This window comes from Equus quagga, chromosome 3 (genome assembly GCF_021613505.1).
Source record: "Equus quagga isolate Etosha38 chromosome 3, UCLA_HA_Equagga_1.0, whole genome shotgun sequence".
Classification (NCBI taxonomy): Eukaryota; Metazoa; Chordata; class Mammalia; order Perissodactyla; family Equidae; genus Equus; species Equus quagga.
In genome coordinates, this window is record NC_060269.1 from 36465669 (window position 1) to 36482710 (window position 17042).

Consider the following 17042-nt stretch of genomic DNA (forward strand, 5'->3'; position numbering starts at 1 on the left):
GAGAACAAAACAAATGAGATGAAACACTTATCAAAGATATACTGGAAGAAAAATTTTCTGAGCTAAAGAAATGTCCATTTAGCTTCCTTACTTCTATTTTCTCATTCTTCCTGTAACAACTATATTATAATATTCATGAATATCTTATTTACACAATTACCTGAAAGTTCCTGAAACTTCATGTGGATTAATGTGGGACAAGAAGAATATAGCTTTTATAATTTTGGAATAGTCAGGATGCCTTTTAACTTTTACTCGTGTAAAGTCAGGTAAGGTTTAAACGCAGGTCACTAAAATCTCATTTAGGTTGATTTATAACTTGAGTTAAATTTGAGTTAAATTTGAATTAAAGCACTAGATAAAGCATTGACTTATTAAATGTGGATAGTAGTGATAAAAGTATGCGTTGCATAAAGCAATCTAAAATATTAGCTATGGGACTCATTAATTGTTTAGGCTTAATGACATATATAAGTTTAATAACATACATGTTTAGCAACAGTCTTCCTGGCTTGGGATAAAGTATCCTGTAAAGGTAAATAACACAAAATTCTTGCCGTCAAAGAAACTGGTTATCTAGTTGGGGAGAAAAATGTGTACAAGAAAAGTGAAAAAAAGGTCAATAAAAGGTCAAAGCATGGTTTAATAAGTAATCAAGAAGCTTCAAAATTTCATATTACAGCATTGCTTATCTAAAAGGGGCAATTTCAAAGCATGTGTCAGAATTATGATCAATTTGAAAATATTCCTCAGATTCTGGAGACTGGAAATTGCTGATAGAGAGAGCTGTTTTAAACATTGTCACAGTGGCACAGTTGTTTTTGGATCATTGTAGTGCTCTTGGAAGGGAGCCATTTGATCTCTTTCTCCTCTGACATTTTACCTCTTCTGGGCCTCCTCCTCATCACAATAATAGCCGTTATTTATTAGACTGTTTTAAAGTAGTGGCTAATACTTGTATACTATATATTCTGTGCTGGGCATTGTCCCAAGTGTGTTATTTAACAATCAACATGCATTATTCAACAATCTTCATAACAAACTTACAAGGTAGTTACTATCTTTATTCCCATTTTACAATGGGAAAGCTGAAGCAAAAAGAATTCAAGTAACTTGCCCAAGGTTACAACTTAAAAATGGCAGGGCTGGGATTTGAACCTGGACAGTATGGCTCTAGATTTTATGCTCTTAATTGCTTTGCTGCGCAGCCTATAACCAAGCCCTCTAATTGGTATTATAGTAGTCTTCATAAGACCCAGTCAAGATAGAGATTGTAGGGGAGGAAAAACATTTCCTTTACCCTCTCTAGGTCCTTCTGGTTGGCCTAAGAATTTAATTGACTTGAGACAGAATAACAGGAGAAAATCAAACAAAGCTTTGTAACATGTATACATGGGAGAAACCCAGGAAAACTGAGCAACTCACCAGAGTAGCTGAGGTTGCCACCTTTATTACCAATTTTACCTAAAGACAAAGGAGGGTGTTGGGGATAGTGGTTTGGAACTTCAAGGGAGAGGAAGGCAATTTACATGGAGATGGAAATGCAAATGGGCCAACTATAGACAATGTGACCTGAGAGACACGTTTTACAGTGCATTACAGTTATCTTATGGTATTAGCTCCTTCCTAGAACAGGCCCTCCTGTTTTAAACTCTTTTAGGCAGTTGTGGGGGAAGGTCAAAGTTTCTTTCAGAGTCTTTTGCTCTTAAAAATAATCAAGCCAAACAGACACATTTTGGGGTGGCCAATTCTGATCCCCCACAAGATTATCTTCATTTTCACGTGAGAAAAATGAAGAATTAAATCTCTCAAAGTCACGGTATTAGTAAGCGACAAAGAGAGGACTCAGATGCAGGTTTGAATGAATCCAGTGCCTGTTTTCATTATTTGATATTGTCTCTTATTGAATCTTAGATACGATATGCTCTAAGCAGGAATTTCAATCTTAACAAAAACATTCAAATACTATGATTTTGTAACATATTTTAGATAGGTGATTTTTCTTTTGGGAGATTTTTTTTTTTTATGCTGAGGAAGATTCGCCCTGAGCTAATATCTGTTGCAAATCTTCCTCTACTTTGTATGTGGGCACCGCTACAGCATGGCCACTGACCAGCAATATAGGTCCACACCCAGAAAGTGAACCTGGGCCACTGAAGCAGAGCATGCCAAAACCCAACCACTAGACCACTGGGGCTGGCCCAGGAGATCTGTTTTTAAACAGATTTTCAAAAACTGGTTTTGTTTTTATTTGGATAGGAATATATTTAATGCTTGGTAACAAAGCCTTTTATTTATAACTATAGGATTGAAAAAGGCACATGTTTCTTAGCTTGCTCCAAAGGGGAATATTGAGAACAACAAAAATAAAAGCGATCTTAATACATTAAACCACACTCAACCTAAGCTATGGTAATTTTAGAACCAATGAACTGTGGGGCTTGTATGAGCATATCTGTTAACTATTAGAAAACTTCTTTGTATATGTGACATATATAAATAAAGGGAATTCGCATTTAAATTATCATATCAAGTCTAACAAAGCATGTATTTATTACTAGGAGTGATTTCCATGAATAATAGGGTGTTGGATCAAAAAGATAATTGGACCAGTGTTCTTGAATCTTGTGTAGGTGATATTGAGAAGAAACCTTCATGAAGGCTTGAAGCTAATGAACAGTAAGATGTGTGCTCTGGGTTTCTCCTATGACAATGAAGGATTTATTAAACCATCATCATTCTTACTTGGAGGTTCCTGGCGTCATGGACTACCCATTTGTCTGACAGCTGACTGACACTGAGTTGTCTGTGGCAAACTGGATGAAACCAACTAATCTGCCATATAGAATGATCTTCTAGTTTCACATTTCTTGTCACCATTTTTCTAATTGACTATTTAATCCAGACTACCTTCCAATTTAATTTATTCACCTTGGCTGTTTGCACGATTCTGAATAAAGTTTTCAGTATCAGCCCTTTTTTATGTGTAAAGTTAAGAAGCAACATACTACTTTTGCTTATTTTTTGTCTTTGAATTAGTACTACTTTTGTTTGAATTGTCAGGTAAAAGTATTACAAAAAGTTCTCTTTTTTAAAGGAACCACAGTTTGCCTGTTCAAGTTTGAGCCAGTTCGAGCTCTTTTTGGGTAAAAGCCAACTCAAAATATGTCTCAAGTTCCTGACATGAAAGAAGCATATAAAGGCAAGAAATTTAAGATCACCTAGTGATTTTTAATATCATAGGGAAAACTTTCATTGATTTTTGGTATCTTTTTCTCTTTAGAAAAATAGATTTAAAATGCTAATAAAACCCAGTCCGGTCTTTCTTTGAAAATGAAAAAGGAACTGGGAGCGTGGTGTTCATTTAGTGATGGATGTGTGAAAATGACAGTATCCTAGCAGGAGCAATAATGTAAATCTTTTAAAATGAGTATATTAAAGACTTTTTCTTGAATTGCTAAAGGCAGTATGTACAGGGAATAATTATAATGCCTGCAAGAGGGTATAAAAAGCTGAACTGGTTTGTTAGAATAGGTATTATTGAGATGCATCTTTTTTTTTCTGATGGGACTCAAATAAATGATTGATTAAATATGTATCAAATGTTGATTTTTAAAAAATTTCTACACATTTTTATTTATTAGATGCAGATAATTTTCCCCTCTCTGGAAAATTTTGTTTTCTCTTTCTTTTCTTCTTAGCTTCACAAGTACGCTGTGCGCCTTATTCTCTTACTCTCCAGCCATCTCATGTTCCTAATGCAGAGTACTACAATACCCTTCATTGAACACAACACACAAGTATCTTAGGTTGGACCTTCAGTTGTTCCTAGTTTCTTTCCTGGAACATTGTGGATATTGCTGAATAGTCTTTTGGGTAGGTCTCTGAGACCTGCACTTGTCTGAGTTTATGGGCAATCTCTCATGACGTTAAAACAAGTCAAGAAAAAGTGGAATTAAATTTCATCTTCCTATTAATGAGCAAATGACTTCCATATTCTTAACTTCTATCTGAAAATATTCCTTTTTGAAACTTGCCCTTAATTTCTCAGTACCTAAAAATTCCCTTAAGGTCAACAGGTAGTTGTAAAATTTAATTAAAAAAAAAAAAAACAAACAGCAAGATGATGACCTAATCACTCTTTTTTTTTAAAAAAAGCAAGGGTTATTGAAAACAAAATATTTTGTGTGGTCTCTATGTAAAATTGTAGCCTCCCTTTGTCCTATAATATGTGCCACATCTATCCTTGAATTGGCATATTCAGTTTCAGGTGGTGTCTAAAACTGACACATGAGGTGCTAACACTGATGAATGAGCCTGTAATCATAGTCCAGAATTGGATGATGGGCTCATATAAACCGTTTGTGTTGGAGGAAACAGGAAATGGAGAAGAAACTCCACCAGCAGGGACAGTGCACAACATATTCTTGTGCATATTCACAATTGGTGATGAGTGAAGTGGCCAGCTCAGGAGAGGGCTGTCAACTGCCCTCCCACTCCCTCCTTTACAGTAGATTATTTTGTAGGCTTGAACTTGCATTATATCACAACTGCATTAATTGTTAATTCTAGCCGAACAGCGCTCTGCTTGACCCAGGGGTAAGCACATTAGAGGGGAAACGTGACAGGGTGTAAAAACAAGAGCATCATCATTCTTTTAATTTACGTGGGTGTAATAATTATACACTTTGGGGGGAGAACTGAGCAGAATATTAACATATTCCTTTGTGAGTTCTTTTCAATTTTCTTACTTCTATTGTAGGTATACTCTTTCACCTTTGGAAAATTCAGTGTGTCATTGCATTTTGTCCTTAGCTTTCCTTTGGGATGCAATCATTAGCAATTGAGAAAACTTTCACATCAGTTTTCAAGTTGAAGGAAGTCATTTAAGTAAGCTAAACCCATTTAAGTACTCATTTTCGCTAAATATTTTTTGCAAAAAAAATCAGCCATCTCAGTACAAAGGCCTGTGTTTAAAATGTTATCAATGAATGTTCATACATTAGCCGGACAGACTCTTCCTGGCATGAGTCCAGGCTTGTCTTCCCAAGTGAAAAGGGAACATTTTGTATTCTACCTGCCAGGTGAGAAGCTGAGTCATACCTTCCAAACCGGTGTTTTTGGAGGCAGAGAGCCAATGAGAAATTTAAACTGTAGCAGTCTTCCTTCTTAATATAATGAAGAGAATATTGACAAAGTGTGTAATATGGTTGGTTTTTAATTTCGAGATCTGGTTATAGAGTTCTAATAAACGATCTAAGAGAACACTAGTTAATTTAGAACATAATTCTTGGAGGAGTGTGTTATGCCCGAGGGTTTTGGCTTCCGGGAGACCTTTGATAATATTTAGCATTTCTCCACTGCGACTCTTGAGTAGCACACTATCTGGGTAGCTTTCTATTAGGATGTTTCATCTCATTAAAACTTTCCTTCTCTTATTAGCATTCTCAAGATTTTCTAATGGTTATAGAGTGTGATTGGATTAATAAAAGGTTTTCTAGGAGACTGCTCAATTCATTAATAGGATGTTTATTATCAAAATTAGCGTTTAATATCACATTTTGAAACAATTGAACATGATGAATGAGTTAAATAGAGTGTACATTTTTAAAGTAACATTTTGGTGATCGTTTTGAAATTCAAAACTTCCCTTTTTTTTAAGTAATGATGGGTTTGGTGATTCTGTTGCTTAAATTATTTCCTACTCTCATCTATGCTATAATCATATTTTAGCAATTAAAAATATTCATATTGCTATTCTTCATTATTATGGGGGTCTCAGATTCAGTAAACTGTATAAATATTCACCTTATCCTTCCTGTTTTCCAATGTATGAGTTTTCCAACACCAGCAATCAGTTAACTCGGTTCTGATACTATCTATCTGGATATAGTATCAGATCCCACGGTTAAGGGCTCACAAGACTGACACCTCCACACATGCACACTTCAAATGGCAGTCCCAAGTCCAGGTTGCCACTTGTGCTTCTGACCCACTGGCTAAAGATTGGCTGTTCCAAGGACCATGCCTCCTCGGGTTTGATTAATTTACTAGAGCTGCTTATGAACTCAGAGAAACATTTTACATCCTGGATTACTGGTTTATTATAAAAGGATAAAACTCAGGAACAGCCAGATGGAAGAGATGCATAGGGCAAGGTATGGGGAAAGGCGACAGTGGAGATTCCATGCTCTCTCGAGGTGCATCACTGTCTTAGGACCTCCGAATCCCATCCTTTTGGGTTTTTATGGAGACTTCATTATATAGGCACGATTGATTAAGTCATTGGCCATTGGTGATTGAACTCAAACTCCAGCCCTTCTGTTTTCCAGAGGTGGGAGGGTGGAGGTGGGACTGAAGATTCTAACTCTCTTGTTTTAGGTTTGGCTAATTCCAAGAGTTTTAGGAGCTCTGTTCCAGGAAACCAGGAACTGACTGGAATGAAGACCAAACATATGTTTCTTATTATAGATCACAATATCACTAGTAGTCTGGCCCACAATTGTTTACTCTTCTTTAGAAACCTTATTTCAACTCTAACACCGCAGTCCAGTGTGTGAAACAACTTTTGTTTTCCATTGCCTACATCAATGACAGACAATTCTTCTTAAACTCTGTTCTGTATTTCTTACCTCGCTTAAATAAGCTCTCATTGCCCATAGCTTAAGACCAAGTATTAGCCTGCCCTTCAAAGACTTCTACTGCATGATCCCGGTCTACACTTCTGAACTTAACTCGCATGACCCTTCTATAGGAAACACATACCTTCGACAAAGCAAGCTCTTCGCTGCCCCCAGAATACCCTGTAGGTAACTGTACATGGGTACTTTTCCCCCCACCTTCATTGTCCCTCTTTTTCTTTTACACATTCTCATTACCTTATTAAATCTAATTCAAAAACCACTTTTTTCTCTCAGTATCTCCATGTGAATTCTGCACATAGCTCTCTCTCTCCCCATTTTGGATTTTAGTGGCATTCACTGTTTACCAGATAACATTCACCAGGCAAATACATGAGAACTTTAAATATATCTTTTCATTTTCTTAGAGTATAGTAAGCTTTTTAAGGGCAAAAACTGTCTTATCTTCATATTCATAGACCGCAAACAATGCCTGTTTCATAGAAGGCGCTCAAGTTTGCTGAAAAAGAATGGAAGGAGAGAGAAAATGAAAGGAGGGAGGGGAAAGAAAAAGAGAAAGAGAGATAGAGAGAGAATTTTTCTCTTGTCTCAATAGGAACATAAGTTTTTGAAAGATAAGGGCTATGTGTTTGTGTGAAAAGAAACTATGAATGTACATGGCAGAATTGTATCTATTAAGCTACCTTTTTCTGCCTCGTGAGGGAGTTTTGCTGTCTGTAACCACAGGAAGCACATGCCTGCTCTTAGCCTCATCTTCTCCACATTTGGGAAAATAACATAGTTTCTTCTCACCAAGTTTTTGGGAATACCTATTAGCTATGTTGTCTATCTCAATATCTGCATAAAGATGAATGTTTTCTCTTATCTAATATTCTCATTATTAAATATATTTTAATTAAGACCTCAAGTTAGAATTTCCAAATCATCTTCTAAAGATTAAGTATACATATCATAGATAGATAGATAGATATAGATAGATAGACGATAAATAGATAGATAGAGTATGATTAGGGATGGGTCATTGTTACAACAAGAACACAGATAAGGAAATCCTCAAATAAGCTTCATCTTTCTGTGATGATAAATACCTACTCTTTCAGTGCCAGACAACAGCAATCTAGACCTGTACTGAAGCATATTTATAAAGGATGTATATTCTTATCTTAGTGGGCTGGTTGTCTGCCTTCATTCTATATATTTTTTTCTTCCTCTGTGGCCAATACACAAGGAAAATAGAGCATTTATTCACTTTTTTGTTTAATGTCATCTAATGCCAAGGCAGTGATGGATTTCCTAGGAAACGCTGCCTGTAAAAAATGGGCAGACTTCAGGTAGAGTGCTCTGGAACCCTTTCTACCAAACATGTATATCAAAGCATATCACTTAGAACACGCTCCACAGAATGTAATAGAAAGCTCAAATACGAGTTACTTAAGCATAATAGTAGCCGGGTTGATTAGTTTAGCAGCTCAGTGATGGTTCTTTCCATCTTTCTGCCCTGATATTCTAGCCAGGTTGGCTAGCTCCTCTCTGTGTTGCTGAAACTGAACATCAAATCCTATTCATCAATGTCAGAGAAAGATAAAGGACAATTTTTTTTTGTCATTTAAAAAAATATTTAAAATGAAAAATATTTTCTCCAAAGTCCTTTAACATTCTTCATGTTTTATATTAATTTTATTTCTTCTCTAATTAGAATGTGGGGCCCATGTGGGCAGTGACACTTCTGTTTTGTCCATTGTTGTTTCCCCAGCACCTAGTGTCTGCCATGCACTAGGAGCTCAGTAAATATCTGTGCAATGAATCGATCAATTTGTATACATGTCTTATTGGCCAAAACTGGATTGCACGCCCTTTCCCCAAACCAATTATAGACAAGGAAGATAAGACCCTATGATGGACTGTGACCTTCGGAGTGTATCTGATTGAATGGGGAAGGGTAGACCCCAGAACAAACTGTGGCCCTGGCAGCATGAAAAGGGGGTAAATGGCTAGCAATACACATGATCTGCCCTAAATATTATAGCTAGAGATTTTGTGTGGGGGAAGAAGTCATTTACAGCAGATTTTCAGCAAAGTAAGATTAATAAAGAAAGAAGCAGGCACGAGCTAAGAAAACTATTCCCAACCTGGCAAAGAAGTGAAACAACAATGGATGCGGTAAGGTGACTGAGTCATGCAGCTTGAGATAGCCCAACTGTTTGATATTTTTATGTATTCTAACCACTTAAGGCTTTATACATGCCCAATGTAGTGTTGGCTATTTAATTAAACTTCATGGTAGAACCTTATTTTGCTTGTCCCATTTTTCACATAGGAAGTATTATCCAAAGTTACTTGGGAAAATAAACCATCTCAGATATTTTACTTTGATTTATCCACATTAAATTTTATCATTCTAGATTTAGGCCTGGACATCCTGTGATAAACCATTTAAAGTCTGATTCTGCTGCCCACTGTATGTGCTACAATTTGCTATTAGAGTCTCTTATTTTAGACAATTTGGACAATTGCCCAATTTGGACAATTAACCAACAGTCTTAGTTTTGATGGTTGAAATTATTAATTCTTCACCAAACTGCATGTCATTAACCTTGTATTTTTCTGACTTGCATACCTCTATCATAAAAACTTCTGCTAAATACTTTTCTGCAAAATGGTAGTCAGACACTTTATCAATGTCCAGATAGATTGGTTGAATAAAAAAAATGAAAGAAAAAAAGAAGAGACAGATTTTCTCTCCTTGAAATCTGTAGTTCTTTCTAGAGATTTTTGTTTTGTTTTCAAATGAGAAATTTTTAATAATCCATCTTGAAATTTTGCTATTTGCTAAATACACCTAGACATAAATTTTCAAAATCCACCTTCTCCTCTTTGAACACCAAATCTATATTTATCTGTTTCCTACTGTCGTGTATTTATTTCATTCTCCATGATTTCTCAAAGGTTTCAAATTTGGTTCAAGAGTCTTATTTGGTATTCTTTTCGAACCTCTGGAAAGCTCTCAAACACATTTTGAAGGGTGAATTCTTCTACCTTAACTTTGGGCTTTAGGGCTTCTTCACCAATAGTCTCCTTCTGACAACCTGAGAATTATGTTCCCTGGAAACTAAAATAGAAGCTAATGGAAGATGAGTAGTTCTACTTTCATTACTGCGTATTAACAGGGTTCTATCACTCTGGTCTGCAGATTTCTTCCTTAAACATTCAGAATAAAATAGACGATATCCTGTAGTGATTAGACACATGGGCTTTAGAGCGTGGCTGCCTGGGTTTGAGTTCTCGGTTCTGCAACTTATTAACACTCTGATCTCTCTGAGTCTGCATAATGGGAGTAGTAATAGCATTGATTTCATAGTACTGTTGTGAAGGTTACAGAGGTAATGCCCAAAAGGTACTTAGCATCGTGCTGGGCACATTGTTATTGCTCAAACATTGTAGCTGAAGTACCACGTTAAAAAAAAAGAGATATGGTATCCAAGGGAGGAGAAATCAAGTTTGTGGGGAGGTTTCCAAAATATGATAGAAATGCAGTAGTGCTGGGAGACTGAGTATTCTGCCAGTGATCAAGGTGTTACTTACATGCGACATTGCACATTGGCTACTTTCCCGCATATGACACTTGCTAATAGACTCTATTGCAGTAGTTTAACACTCATGACGAGAGATGGCTCTAGTAATTTAGAGGGTGTGTAACCTCTAGGGAGCCAGTAAAGTTATTTATTTGAGCTTTGACCTTTGTTTCCTGTAAGTGCTTGGGAAATGTCAGAGGTTTTTTTTCCCCCTGAATCTTGCCTCAGATGCCCTTTGGTGTGTCTGATATTTCAGGCACTACCCTTTGACATACTCATTTTTCTCCTCCCATTTATCCCCTCCCTTTATAAACATGGACTGTGGATCCTAGCCTGTATCTAAATAGGCTCTCTCCTTGTTGAGAATATATTAAGAGCCACTGATCTCAGGGCCTTGAATCTACCTATCTGTAGCCCACTGTATTAGGGTCCATGCTGGGTGTTTTGTTCCCCAGTTAGGACCTTGCCCAACCGTGAACTCAGCAGCTTAACCTTGGAAATGACAGCGAAGTGTTTATCTAGTCCTAGATTGTGGGTTTGTCAGACTTTTTAGTGTGAGTGGTAAAAATAAACGTCATCATAATTTATGCACAAGGATGTTTATTGCAGCATTATTTGTAATGATGAAAAATTGAAAACAGACTAAATGTTTATCAACCAGAGAATGGTTAAATAAATTATGGCACAGCCATAAGATGAACCACTAGGTAGACATTAAAATGAATGAGGCAGATTTGTATGTTGTATGAGAATTTTTCTACAGTGTTGGATGGATAAAAGCAAGTTGAAAAATATTATGTACAGTACGATCTGGTTCATTTATATACAAACATATGTATGTGAAAAACCAAAATGGTCTGCAAGTGTAGGAATTAAACTGTTAATAGTGGTTACCATTGAGTAGTGGGGGTGGGGCATATGAGGCATGAAACTTTCACTTTTATTTAATACACTTCTATAATGTTTGAATGATTCACAGCATGAAATCTTATGATAATTTTAAAAATAAAACTAATCAAGTAAAAGCTGATTTTTTTTTACCTTATCTGCCTTAATTACCAGTTATCCATTATTTTTAAAAATAAAAAATGAGACAATATTTCACATCTATCTCTCCTCCCATCTATAAGCCTGGAATCTGATAATAAAAATTAATGTAATGGCCCTGAAATTGTAGATCTAATCTGATCCCAATTTATACTTTAAGACACAAGATTAAAATACTAACTTAATAATTTAATAACTGATGTTACCAAGTTATATTAAAGAAAACATTTTTTAAAAGAAAAATAGAGGAAAAACCTTTTCTTACACTATTTCTATATTCAAGGTTTAAAGGGATACTTGTTTGAGGGGAAATAGCTCAGAAACTAATTGTATAAAACAAAGGATTCTGAGTACATGAAATAAATTGAATATTGGGATAGAGTGTGGGAGAACCCAGTGCCTGGCATATCAGTGCCAGGCTTACAAATGCTTTTTCTTATTTTAAAAAACTTGATCATGGTTTGCCTAAGGACAAAGACATAGGATATTTTAACCTGTGTGTGTGTGTATAAATGAGATAATGGAAAGAGGAGGGAAAGAAAGACTCAGAGGGGGAAAAAGAGGGAGGGAAGGGAAGAGAGAGGAGGAAGGAGAAGAGAAGGGGAGAGGGAAAAGAGAGAGGGAGGAAAGGAGAGAGAAAGGGGCAGAGAATTGTCCGTACTTCTTTCTGTTAGTTTTTGTTTTTTCATGAGGAAGATTTGCCCTGAGCTAACATCCGCTGCCAATCTCCCTCTTTTGGTATGTGAGCTGCCACCACAGCATGGCCACCAACAGACGAATGGTATAGGTCTGAACCTGGGAACTGAACCCTGGCCAAAGTGGAGTGCACCAAATTTAACCGCTAAACCACCAGGGCTGGTCCTGTCCTTACTTCTCTAACTTGACTCCTCCTTGCTCCTGACCCTGTATTCTGCTGTAAGGCTAGAGAAGGTGAACTCTGAAAAAATCTAGAACATAGAAAATGATAAAAATTATCAAAAAGTGAAAGCCTGAGACTTGAAGTTTCTGGTCCAGTATGTAAGAAGCTTGCAAGTTGCCACTCTGTCCTAACAACAAGTAAAAAGCTGAACAAACTGAAAAATTAACCACTCTTCTTAGAGCCATAAAAGAAGTGATGTTACAGGGCAAACTGCTGCCCTCAAAACTGGGGAGGCTGACAGGCGAATTTGGAGAATCACAACTTACTAGAGCAGAAACCAACTGGGAAACCTCCTCAGGAACCAGTGGCGGGGCAATTGAATTGTAATTGATGAATTTTTGGAGGCTCAGAGTGCACAACTCTGAGAGTTAAAAACACCAGGGAGACCCAGTCATGGGGGTAGGGAGAGGCACCTACGTTTGGCGAGTTCTACCTCCTGTATAATTACCAGGTTCTCAGAGTGAATGTGGGAGAAAAATTCCCTTGTGCTTCTGGCAGGGAGAGGAGGAAAGGAACCATTCTGAAATACGACAGAGAATTCTGTTCTTCTTAATAAGTTTTGCCCTCAGGAGAAACTAGTTAAGGAGAACCTAACTTGATGGCATTTCATCAGAGCCTAACTGACCTGGGAGAACAGAAATATCCTACTCCAGCCCCCTCTAGCCTCCCAGGTGGGAGAAGAAAAATATCCAACTCTACCCAACTCTAGCCATCCTTTTCCACCTAAGGGGGATGGGAAGGGGAGGAACTGAGAAGCACAGGTGAGCTTTACAGGACAGAGGCACAGGTTCACTAAAAGACTGAGATCTAATCATAGGAGTATAAAACACTTCCCCTCCCCCCATACCTATCACCACATTACTAATGACTTATTTATAGCAGTTCTTTTTACCCAGTACATCATGCCCACCTATCAAGAAAAAATTACAAGATATACTAAAAGGCAAAAAACACAGTAGGAAGAGAAAGTGCAAACATCAGAACCAGACTCAGATATGGCAGGGATGTTGGAAATACCAGGCCATGAATTTAAAATATTTATGACTAATATACTAAGGGCTCTAATGGATAAAGTAGACGGCATGCAAGAACAGATGGAAAATGTAAGCAGAGAGAGGGAAATTCTAAGACAAAAACACAAAGAAATGCTAGAGATCAAAAACGCTGTAACAGAAAAGAAGAATGCCTTTGTTGGGCTTATTAATAGACTACACACAGCTGAGGAAAGATTCTCTGAGCCTGAGGATATCTCAATAGAAACTTTTAAAAAGGAAAAGCACATAGAATAAAGACTGAAGAAAAACCCCCAGAATATTGAAAAACTGTGAGACAATTGCAGAAGTTGTAACATATGTGTAAGGAGAATACCAGAAGGAGAAGAAAGAGAAAGGAACAGAAGAAATATTTAAAACAATAATGACTGAGAATTTCCCCAAATTAATGTCAGACACCAACCCACGGATTCAGGAAGTTCGGAGAACAAGAAGCAGAGTAAATGCAAATAAAACTACACCTAGGCATTTGATATTAAATTGCGGAAAAGCAAAATAAAGCAAAATATTCTGAAAGAAGCCAGAGGAAAAAAATACCTTACCTATAGAAGAGCAAAGGTAAGAATTACATCTGACTTTTCCTCAGAAACCACACAAGCAAGAAGAGAGTGTAGTGAAATATTTAGTGTTGAGAGAAAAAACCTACCAACTGAGAATTATCTACCCTGTGAAATTATTCTTCAAAGGTAAAGGGGAAATAAATACTTCCTCAGATAAACAAAAATTGAAGTAATTTGTTGCCTATAGACCTAGCTTAGGTGAAATGTTAAAAGAGATTCTTTAAAAAAAAGATGGGACTACATCAAACTAAAAAGCTTCTACACAGCAAAGAAAATCATCTACAAAACAAAAAGACAACCTAACAATTGGGAGACGATATTTGTAAACCATATATCTACTCAGGGGTTAACATCCAAAACATACAAAGAACTCATACATCTCAACAACAACAAAACTAATAACCCAACTGAAAAATGTGAAAAGGATCTGAACAGACATTTCTCCAAGGAGGATATACAGATGGGCAACAACGCATGAAAAGATGTTCAACATCGCTAATTATCAGGGAAATGCAAATCAAAACTACAATGAAATATCACCTCATGCCCGTCAGAATGACTGTAATTAACAAGACAGGAAACAAGTGTTGTTGGAGAGGATGTGGACAGAAGGGAACTCTCATACACTGCTGGTGGGAGTGCAAACTAGTGCAGGCACTATGGAAAACAGCATGGAGATTCCTCAAAAAATTAAGAATCAAACTACCATATGATCCAGCTATTCCACTGCTGGGTACTTATCCAAAGAACATGAAAACAGGAATGCATAAAGATACATGCACCCCCTATGTTCATCACAGCATTATTCACAACAGCCAAGACTTGGAAGCAATCTAGGTGCCCATCAAAGGATGAATGGATAAAGAAGATGTGTTATATATACACAATGGAATACTACTCCGCCATAAGAAATGATGAAATCCGGCCATTTGTGATGACATGGATAGAACTTGAGGGTATTATGCTAAATGAAATAAGTCAGAGGGAGAAAGTAAAATACCGTATGATCTCCCACATAAGTACAAGATAAAAACAATAACAAACAAACACATGGAAACAGAGATTGGATTGGTGGTTACCACAGGGAAAGTGGGGAGGGAGGAGGGTGAAAGGGGTGATTAGTCACACGTGTGTGGTGATGGGTTGTAATTAGTCTTTGGGTGGAGAACATGGTGTAATCTACACAGGAATTAAAATATAATGATGTACACCTGAAATTTATATAACATTATAAACCAATGGTACCGCAATAAAAAAAAAGTTCTGGAAATTGGCTGCACAGCAACGTGAATATAGTTAATACTATTGAACTGGACACTTAAAAATGCTTAAGATGGCAGATTTTATGTTATGTGTATTTTACTACAATTAAAAATAAAATAAAAAATAATGCAAAACGAAAAAGAGGTTCTTTAGAGAGAAGGAAAATGATATAAGTGATAAAATCAATCTACATAAAGGAAGGAAGAGCATTGAAGAAGAAAACATCTGAGTAAAATAAACACTGTTATTTTATTATTCTTAATTGATCTAACAGCAGTTTGTTCAAAATAATAATAGCAACACTGTATTTGTCTATGTGTGATTATCTATACATGTACGCTTATGTAAAAGTGAAATGAATGGATGTATAAGTGAAATGAATGAATGAGTGATATAAGAGATAGGAGGAATTATTTAACTACTATAAAGCCCTTGCACTACTTATGAAATGATATAGTGGTATTTGATAGTAGACTTGGATTAATTGTAAATGTACATTGCACACTTTAGAGCAACCATTAAAAAAGTAAAAAAAAATGTATAATTGATATACTAGGAAAGGAGAGAAAATGGAATCACATAAAATGCTCAGCTGAAACCACAAATGGCAAATAAGAATGGAAGACAAAAATAGAAACAAAAGAACAAAGGCAACCAATATAAAACAGTAATGAATATGGCAGATATTGTTCCAACTTTATCAATAATCACTTTGAACATCATTGACTTCAAGGCACTGATTAAAAGACAGAGACAGAGCAGATGAAAAGACAAGATACAACTATATATTGTCTACAAGAAATCCACTTTAAATATGAAAACACATATAGTTTAAAAGGAAATGGATGGAGAAAGATACACCATGCTAACAATAACTAAAAGAAAGCAGAAATATCTACGTTAAATTCAGACAGAGCAGATTTCAGAGTAAGGAAAGTTATCAGGGATAAAGAGGGGCATTACATAATGCTAAGGGGATCAATTCTCCAAGAAGGCATAATGGTCTTTAACATGCATGTTCCTAACAATAGAGCATCAAACTACAGGAGGCAAAACCAGATAGAATTGTAGGTTGAAATAGATGAATTCATTATTATAGTTGGAGACTTCAATATCCCTCTATCAGAAATGAACCAATCTAGCAGGCAGAAAATCAGCGAGCACATAGCCGAATGCACAAGACCATCAATCGACTGGCTATAATTGACATCTATAGACTATTTCATCCAACAACAGCAGAACACACATTCTTCTCAAACTCACATGGAACAGTCACCAAGTTAAACCACATTTGGGGCTTAAAATACACCTTGACAAATTTTTAAATGAATAGCAGTCATAAAATGTCTGCTCTCAGAACCCAACGGAATTAAACTACAAATTAATAACAGAAAGATAAATGGAAAATCCAAAAATTTGTGGAGATTAAACAACACAATTCTAAACAGCACATAGGTCAAAGAAGAAATCTCAAGAGAAATGAAAAAATATTTTAAACTGAATGAAAATGAAAACACATCAAAATTTGTGGGATGCAGAAAAGCAGTGCTTCAAGGGGAAATTTATAGCAGTAAATGCATATACTAGAAAAGAATAAAAATCTAAAATCAATAATCTAGTTTTCCAATTTAGGAAACTAGGAAAAAAGGAACAAATTAAACCAAACTAAACAGAAGAAGAAAGAAATAAAAATTAGAGGAGAAATCAATGAAACTGAAAACATAAAATCAACAGAGAAAATCAACAAAACCAAAGGTTTTGAAAAGATCAATAAAATGGATAAACCTCCTTAGCCAGGGTAACTAAAAAAAAAAAAAAGGACACAGATTTCTAATGTTGAAAATGAAAGAGGAACATCACTTTCACCTTTTACAGATCCCATGGACATTAAAAGGATAATAAAAGAATACTATGAACAACTCTATGCTCACAAATTTGGTACCTAGGTGAAATGGACCAATTCCTTGAAAGACACAATCTGCCAAAAC